The sequence below is a fragment of the Marmota marmota genome, unplaced genomic scaffold (genome assembly GCF_001458135.2).
Source record: "Marmota marmota marmota unplaced genomic scaffold, marMar, whole genome shotgun sequence".
Classification (NCBI taxonomy): Eukaryota; Metazoa; Chordata; class Mammalia; order Rodentia; family Sciuridae; genus Marmota; species Marmota marmota.
Genome location: NW_026000170.1, coordinates 5,520,256 through 5,529,824, shown reverse-complemented (window position 1 = coordinate 5,529,824; position 9,569 = coordinate 5,520,256). Strand labels below are relative to the sequence as shown.

General features: G+C 41.0%; 1 protein-coding gene and 1 long non-coding RNA gene across 5 annotated transcripts in view; one reads left to right on the top strand and one right to left on the bottom strand.

The window, feature by feature from the left end:
* The window catches only part of Ctnna2 (catenin alpha 2), a 992,415-nt gene that overhangs the window by 940,017 nt on the left and 42,829 nt on the right, over positions 1-9,569 (bottom strand). The gene's annotated exons all lie outside the window — the stretch shown is intronic.
* Positions 20-9,569, top strand: part of LOC125611837 — a 26,918-nt gene continuing 17,368 nt past the window's right edge. Inside the window, exon 1 of the long non-coding RNA XR_007342071.1 lies at positions 20-272. This is a non-coding gene — a long non-coding RNA (uncharacterized LOC125611837). The remainder of the gene's footprint in view (positions 273-9,569) is intronic.

Genomic DNA, 9,569 nt, shown 5'->3' with positions numbered 1-9,569 from the left:
GCTCTGCTCTGCCCCTACTCCAAATGGGGTGACGTGTCTGTCGTACCGGCAGGCCACTGGGCCTGTCCCGCTGGTCAGTCGCAGATCTGCCCACCTTTCGGGCACAGGTGGAGGCTCTGCTCTGCCCCTACTCCAATTGGGGTGTCATGATTACCCCGCCTGCAGGATGCTGAGCCTGTTCCTGGCATGGGCGGCGACTCTGCTCTGCCCCTACTCCAATTAGGGTGGTGTGTGTACCACGCCGGCAGGCTCCTGGGCCTGATCCCTCTTCTGTTACTTTATAATGTGTCTGCTACAGTCAAGGATATGGGTGTGGATGTAGGGAGGGTGAAAAATGGATGCCAGTGATTCAGTTGATCACATTCTGTCCTGGTTTGTCTCATCATTTGTTGAAGAACCCCAGAGTTTCTCCTGTAGAATTTCTGACATTCTAGATTTCTTCTGATTGCATTCCATAGTGTCATTGGACATTTTCTTTGTATTTTCTATAAGTTGGTATTTGGATCTTGAGGCTTAATCTGATGTAACAAGGATTTTATGGGATCCTTTAAAGGTAGTGATTTGTACTTTTATCAAGAGGAATATATGTCCCATTGTCTCTGTTTTGATGTTGTCACTGGCCATCATTGATCACTGACCGTTATTTGCTTAGGGATTTGCAAAAGGATAATATCATTTCTTCTTCACTTATTGTTCAGAACCCTCCTATGAAGAGGAATAAATTCCCTAATAACTGTTTTTATCTGAGGTATTATTCCTACAGGAAAGCAAATGAATTCTTGATTCTTTCCTTTATTTACCAGTTTCCAGAAAAATGTGTAAGTTCCTCCAGCAAGCTCCCAAGATGCCACTGAATATTATTTCCAATGTCTTTAAGAACTCGTGGATTTTTAACACATTAGAGGTTTTAATGCCTTGGCATGTTGTTATTCATATCAACACTAAGTTGCCCCCACTTTAGTCAGTGAAAACCTCTTTGAATTGATTCTTGACTTTCTGATATGACTCTCATCTCTTTGACAGTACCTTTGCTCTCAGGGTGACAGGACTTGCTGGTGTTGTTGCATAATTTAAAAAAAATTTAGATGTTGATGGACCTTTATTTTATTCATTTATTTACATACAGTGCTGAGAATCGAACCCAGTGCCTCACACATGCTAGGCAAGTGCTCTACTACTGAGCCCCAGCCCCAGCCCCCATTGCATACATTTTTTTACCTGTTATTTTGTTGTTGTTGTTGTTGTCCTGAAGATTCCCAGGTGACTCATGGAGTAGTTGCAATAGGGTGTTAAATTGAAGAGTGATGTCAGATTTTTTGGGATAGTGCTTTCATTAATCTCCTAAGGAGGAGGCAGGAGGATTCATTGAAGAAATGGGCATTGACAAAGGACAGGGTGGTAACCAGGCTACAAAAAAAGAAAGCAGAAGGTACACACTGAGGAGCAGTTCCAGCATTTGGGTCTCTCACACTCATATTTGTTCCTTTGTTGGTCAGACTCCCCACAGACCCTTGACCCAATGTTCCTAGGGGCTGTTAACCAGGCCAAGAAACTTGATTAACAGCAATTATTAAGTGTAATGGATTCATCCCAGAGCAAGGGTAATAAAACGTAGCCTTTAGGCCCTTGAACATTGCTTTATTTTAGAACTGTCTCCCTAGTTGTTCAGATAACCATTTACTGATCAGCTCTTTACTCTTGGGCTTTGTACAGCTGGTAGGAATTTTCTGCACTAAATGACTATTAATTATACTGTATGCCACACTCAATTCATGCCTTGTTGACTAAGTTGTGAGTTCACCTACTCATTGGAAGTGTTCTTTACTCTCACTCACTTTTACCACCTCCTTTCTTGTCATACCACACATAGAGTTAGAGCCAGTTGAACAGAAGTCTCTCAGAAATGGCAAGTCTCTGTGGCTCAGGGATAAACTTCTGGCTCTCTGCAACAGGCCACCTAATAAGCAAAGGAAGCTTTGGGGAGAAATCATCATCTCAGCATCTTTATGGCTAAGGAGTCACAAGTTGGAATGTGGCATTCAAGATTCAGTATCAGAGCTTCTATTATTATTTTGTATGTGTTTGATAGCTCTTTCCCTGTCCATCTTGAAGGCTAAAGAAGGATAATGTGCAATTATGTATTATTTGACAATAGTGATATTTTTTCCTCAAATTTTTATCGGTTGATTATAGTTGTACATAATTATGGGATCTGTTGTTACATATTTAGAGATACATACTGATAAGTGCATCAGTAGGTAATTTTGTCTTTGTGTGAACATCATAGCATGCACTTACACAAACCTAGATAGTCTAGGTCAATCATGCCATCAAGAGATGTGGCAAAGGAATCCAAGATGGTGGGCCAGAGGGAGGCAGCATTCTGTGTTGCTCTGTGAACTGGGACTCAAAATGTGAGAATACCAGTGATATTCCTGTTCTTGCATGGGAATCACCACCACCATGCCATTCAGGGCTCCAGGCCTAAGCATTGGAGTAGCCTCCATCTTGTGACTCTGCAATGGCGTAGATACTGTGTGCAGTGGCCTGCCTGCACCCAAGAACTTTACACAGGCTCTAAAGTCAGCTGACAGCCACACACTGCACAAGCTCATCTCTGAACCCATCCTCCAACGCCATCGCTTGGCTCCCACCAGGCAACTTGAAAGCCCACCTGCCACATGACCTGACAGCCCACCACTGAAAGCAGGCCCCTCCATCTTGGGCTACTTTCATCACCCTCTTCAGTCAGGGGCAACACCCAGTTTGGAACTCCCACTGGCCAGGTACCCAGTTTCTAATTCCCCCCTCTCCCCAGCAGCTGCTACCCTGATGCAGTGTCACCCTGATTACCTTCACCATCTGAGGGCAGAGATACCAGCTAACAATAGAGGACCCCACCTATTAGATGAGAAGGGATGCAGGAAAGATACAGATTTCCAAACAAAACAATCCTGTTTCTTCCTTCAAAATTTTTTTTCCCCCATTCCCTCTCTATTCTCCCACTCTCACATCCCCTACATATGTGAAACCAAGTACTTTGCATGAAGTAGGATTTTGAGGACTAGGACATATGAATAGGATATTATAGCTGTGATATATATATAATATATATACATATATATATATATATATATATATATATATATATATATTATATATTTTTTTTAATCTATTGCAGGACATTTTAAGAATTTTCTCTCAGTATTGACAGTCAATACCATTTGGGATCTCTCGGACAGATAGCCCAAATAAATAGAAAGACAATTAACCAGTGAACTGATTATGCAGTCATATTGGATAAGATTCTCCATAAAACCTTTTTCCCTCTGAAGTCATTGATTTTCCCTTTCTACATTCCTTGTTACCTGTACATAGTATGCCTGATCCTTGGCATGCAAAACACATCTGCAAATAAATGGTACATAAATCAAGTTAAGTGGAAAACTCAAGTTAAGAAAAAAATTTCTTCTGAAATCAGGAGAAATTTCAGGCAAAGTATTTTGATGCACATGTGAGATTGACAGGCCCCTAATGATCTGTTTCCACGTTTCATTTTGCCTAATAATACATGGATAACAAGTGTGGACACTTATCAAAAAGCTCTGTTCTTTGCATTTATCTCATTTAACTCTTGTAAAACCCCAAGTCATCTGTACTACTGCCATCACTCCCCTGTCACAGGAAAGGAAAGAAAGATTAGTAACTAGCACAGAAATCCAGGGCTTAGAGGTGACAGAGCTGGGATTTGAAGACATGTCAGCATGATACCAAAAGCTGTATTCTTAACAGCTCTGATGATGTGATTTGGCCAGAGGTATCTCTAATAAAAGAAATGAAGGCTACATAAAAGTAGAAAAATCTTCAGAAAAAAAAATGCCTCCAAGGACTGCATTTTTAGTCAGGGGACAGAAGAGTATCATAACATCTAAAAAAAATAAAAATAAAAACCTGACATAAAAGTATTCACAGTGATAGATGATAGGAAAATGAAACTTGCTTTTAAACAACAACAACAGAAAAAACTTTTCTAATTCTTACAGTCTCCTGTTGCCACCCTCAAGTCCCACAGGGCCTGAGGTCCCAGGTCTGCCCTGGAACAGCCATTCAGATAGAAGCCTGAATATGAGACAAGTGCAAAGATTTTCCCTGATCAAAAAACCTGTTCACCTCTTCCCAGAGTTTCACAGTGACCCCCTGGCAATGCAGCTGCTGCAATGATACTTCACATTTATGTTGAGTTTTCACATTTCTGAAAGTACTTTTAGAGAAAATACTTTTATCAAGAATGTTCTAATATGAAGTTGCCCAGGTACTCTTTTGAATCAGTAACCATGTACTTGATGAAATTCTTATGTGAGGTCTCTGAGATGCCTAGTGGTATTCCAAAAATCACATTCACAGGCTACACAAAGAAGGGCCTACCTCCCAGCAGCTTAGAATCTCCACATGGTGCATTCAAGGACATCTTCAACTTATGTATACAAGCCAATCTTTTTTGTATATATGTACGCATACACACACACACTCACACACACACACATATATACACATACACTTCTGTGAACACTTTCCATGTGGGAAATAAGAGGTGGAATATATTACTGAAATTGTTCCCTCCCCTCCTGGGGGCCACAGGTGGAGCAGAAACATCTGCAGTCACAAGTGTCCATGCTGATTGGCCTCCAACTAAAAATAGAATCCAAATAACCTATCTCTTCAGTGTAAAGGAATTAGCTGGATCTATAGAGTTAATATTCATGAAGGAAAATGATCCTAAGGGAGGACAAATCTCTAAATCCCTGAGATTTTGTTTCCTTCGATTGCTGTGCAGTTGAATACAATACCAGAACCATAAATTCTCATGACAAGAGCAGCCACCAAGTGGAAATAGGACCTGTCCAAAAATAAGAAGAAAATCAAAATTTCTAAAGGAAGAATATGGTTTAGCATTGCACTTTCTTCTATTCTTGCTGATCATCCTCCTTTCCCAATTGTTACAGGACATTTCCAGTTCCTGAGACGATACCTGGAGAAATCTCTAAGGTTTAACAGTTAGTGGAGACAGAGAATGATCTGGAACAAAAGCTGTAAAATGTGCCTAGGAGTGGGGGCGCCTGGAGTTGTTTAATGAAGGGGGGTCCGGAGAAGAGGCAGCAGACCTCTTGTCACAGCATACTACCTGACAGGGAGCTTGCCTTGGATGAGAAGATTTGGACATGCACTGTCCTCTCTCTGTTCTCTCAATGCCTTGTTCCTCCAAGCACCTTCAAAAAAGGGTGGGTAGTTGTGCAGTGGAGTGGGAGGAACAGGCTGTAGGACATGGAAAGAACTAAAACATTAGGAAAATTAGAGGACATCTGTGCAGCAAATATTCACCCTAACTCACCTTAGTGGTATTAGGGCAGAAATAAAACCCACAAGAAAGGCAGGCTGAGGACCTCAGAGAGGGCACAGGGGCTCCAGCATGGCGGGTTTATAGCTTCACAATGAAGGGCAGGGAGGCTGGGACCAGAGGCAGAAGAGATCTCAAAGCAGGAGGTCTTTCTTGATTGTCATTGTGTGAGTCCCATGCGACCTATCAAGGGAAGCAAAGGACTTGGGGGCCGTGGTAGGGGAGTGTTGGTAGAATAAAGATCAATGAGGGAAGCTAACTCACTCTCCACTGGGGGCTTTATATTAAAACACACCATGAGTCCTATGTCCTAGCCAGGTATGGCCCATCTGAAAACAAAATTCATTATATTTTTCAACACATTATTTTCTAGGTATAAAAACAAACATTTAAAGAGAGTTAAACTATATTTTAAAAACACCTCCCACCTACTGTTAAAAGTAAATTACAATGAATGCTCTGGGAGGCAAAAAACACTGTTTTATGGTAGTAATCACTTCCTAAATTATCTGTTTTATATGTATGCATTTCTGCGTCTTAATTATCTGCAAAGTAGGCCACACAATTATAGGCTGCTATATATCTGTATCTACCTATAAATAAAGCTGAACCAAAAGTAAAAATAAAAACCTGCATGGTAGAGGGCAGGCCAGTGAAGACAGTGTAGCAGCTCTGCACTACAGAAGCAGGCAAGGAGGGGTGCTCTGCAGGTTTTAAAGAGCTGTCCGTTATGGTTTATATCTCGCCTTGGGGGGGGGGGGCTTTTGCATTTATAGTAGGGAAGAAAGGCAAGTGGCTACTTTCAAGACCTAAAGGTCTTCTTGACCTTCTTAAGAGAAATCTACTTTTCTCTGAGCGATTTGGAAATGCTATTCAATAGGACACCTAAAGCATGAAGGCCACAGTTCTGTCTCCAACCATGCAAGCTATCTAGGAAACAGAGGCCAGGAACTTCAGTCAGAGGGGGATCTTCAGCTTGGGCAAGGTGGAAATGGGAAGAATGATGGTTCTGGGAGTCACACGTGACATATCATATAGATGGGTCCAAAGGAGGGAAAAAATAAGGGTCACAAGACTTTCTACCACAGAGTATGATGATGCTTGAAATAGGAGCTTTACCATCAGGAGCTGATCACCAAGTGCCTCAATCAGGCAGCCCATGGAAGAGCTCTGGCCATACCACACTGGATTTTGGAAGCAACTATCTGTTTCTATATGTAATTTGTTTTCTGTGGACAGTTTCCTTCCCAGACCCTCAAAACCCAGCCCCACAATCACCACCATAGCAATAAATTTAAAAAAAAAAGTCGTTTACTGTGAACTATGAGTCAAGTATTAGGCCAAGTTTTTGTTTTGTTTCATTTTCATCTACATCTCAATAAACTGCAAAACATTTTATTGTCTTTCATGAGGATAAGATGCTCCTATTATCCATGTCCAGATAATCTGGTTACTCAGCAACAGTTTATTTTTCACAGCATTGGATGATGGCTGATTCTTATCCATTCCTTGCCTGCCAAACACACCTTGTATATTAATTTTTAGAAATTATTTTTATTCTTCTCTCTTCCCTTTATTCTACTCCTTAACATGTTGGAAGAGTGGCTAGATAATCACCAGGCAGTTGTATTTGGAAAGAAAGCCTACGCATAGTAGAAAGCTGAACCAATGGATCTTCAGAGTTCCTCGAAGATTTTCTCAGGAGAGTATAAATCTGAGTTCTGATACTTCTCAAATCAAGACACAAAGACCCAGAGCAGGTTTCCTACAGGCCACAAGATGAATTAGTGACCAAGAGGGGTCATGTTTAGAATATGAAACTGGCCGGGTATGGTGGTGCACGCCTATAATCCCAGCGGCTTGGAAGGCTGAGACAGGTGGATCATGAGTTCAAAGCCAGCCTCAGCAACTTAGCGAGGCCCTAAGTAACTCAGCAAGATCCTGTCTTTAAAGAAAATACAAACAAAGGGATGGGGGTGGGGCTCAGTGGTTAAGCGCCCCTGAATTCACTTTCCAGTTCCAAAAAAAAAAGAAAATTAAACTGTGTGCATGCAGGCATGAGTGTGGGGTTGTGTGTGTACACACTCACGTTTGTGGTGTGACATATTACCCATCTTTCCTTTACTTGTCTCTTCTCCAATTAGATAACCTGTGCCCTTCTGGACCTACTGCTCATGATTAGGGATGGATGAACAGGAAACAGAAGAGAGCCCAGGAAAGGATTCTGTGAACAGACAATAGATTTGGCAGACTGCCTAAAGAAGAAGACAGCCCATCCCAAGTGTAACCATCCCCTACACAGAATTCTGCAGCCTGGAGGAAGGCAGGGTTTTGGAGAGTCACAGATCCTAAGAAAAAGGATCCTGGGTCTTGTCTCTGTCTCCCAGAGAATCCCTGAGTAAGAATATAATTTACTATTGAAAAGTGACACTAAGAATGACTGCACCTGGAAAACAAGTATAAATGCAGACTGTCTTTGGAAAACCTGGTGGAGGGACACTCTTCATCTCTGGGGATGAGGAAATGATTGCACGTTAATAAAGGAGAAACCGGAGAGGAACCTGTACTCACTTCTTTGAGCAAAGCTCTAAGGACCAAGCAAGATCTCCAAGATGACATAAATCTAAGTAGCTGATATATGTAAAACGTTTTTCAGAGTTTCTCATATCTCAGGATGAGTCCTTTCTATTCCAAGGCAGCTCTGAGTTTGTTGTTTTTTCAGTACTGTTTGATTTTCCTCAAATGTTTGTATATTATTGATTACATATTTATATTTACAGCTGAGATCCCCTTTTAGACTGTCTGCTATACATGTTTGTGTGGACCACTTGTTGGGCAAAGGCCCAAGCTATCAGCTGGATGGAGTATTCAACAATAGCAGCAGCTGGGGATCACTTCAAGAGCCAGTCACCTGGGATTAGATGATCACACCATATGCCTGCATGTGTTGTGTTCTCACCTGACTCCATGAAAACCACCCTGGATACCACCCTGACCCCCTGAAGTTAAGCTCCCATAATTGCTCTCAACTAGACAAAAAAACCACAATTAGCATGCTGGGTCCCAGGAGGGGTGTGAGAATTGGAGTATGAATTGGTTTCCTGCTCCTGAGAATGGGCTCTTGCTGCCCCTGGCCTGAGCTACCGCTGCAGGTGCCCACAGAGGTCCTGAGCTATAGTTTGCCTCATCATATCAGTACCATCTTTTGAGGACTTTTCACCAGTTCTTGATCCCACCAAAAGATTCCAAGATTTTTTAACCTCAGCTAGATATCTCTCTGATTTATTTATTTAACATATATTTTTAGTCATTTCCAGAATTTTGATGCAGGAAAAGGTGCTTCATTGATCAGCTGCTCAATGAGAAATAAAAGCCCAAAAGCTAAAATAGCAGATATCTACCAACATGCCCATAGGGCTGGGTACTAGCTGGGTCAATGGGCATGTCCTAGGAAGCCCTCATGAACAAATAACCTTGAAGGCAAGGTTAGCAAACCCAATACCTGGTCACACCATAAACCCCTGAAAACTTACATAGAACTTCAATGGGATCTAGGGTGAACCTAGAATTCATTAAGAATATGTATTTTGCTTCCCAAAAGAATAAGGAGATGAAAGAAAAGAAAAGAAAAGAAAAGAAAAGAAAAGAAAAGAAAAGAAAAGAAAAGAAAAGAAAGAAAGAAAGAAAGAAAGAGAAAAAAAAGAATAAGGAGATAAAATAAAAGTTACATTTATTTACACAAAAAGCACTGGCATTTTTATATCCCTATAAAGATAACAACATCATAAATATTCATTTAAGAATTTTTATTGAGTAGCTACTACATGCTAATTTTGTTCTAGGTCCCAAAGATTGCATGATGAAACAGAGGTCATCCAAGCTTCCTGCCTTTTATGTAGTTTCCTGATCAATGAAATCCAAGAAGCATTTTTGTTTTTCATAATGTAAATGATATTTTTGGTAAAAAAGAAGAAATACTCAAGGCTTAAAAATAATTTGATGACAAAATTTTGTTCAGTTAAAACTGCATTCTCTGGCTGGGGTTGTGGCTCAATGGTAGAGCGTTCACCTCGCATGTGTGAGACCCTGGGCTTGATCCTTAGCACCACATAAAAATAAACAAACTAAAGATATTTTTTTAAAAAAACTGCATTCTTCTCCTCTCTCTCTCTCT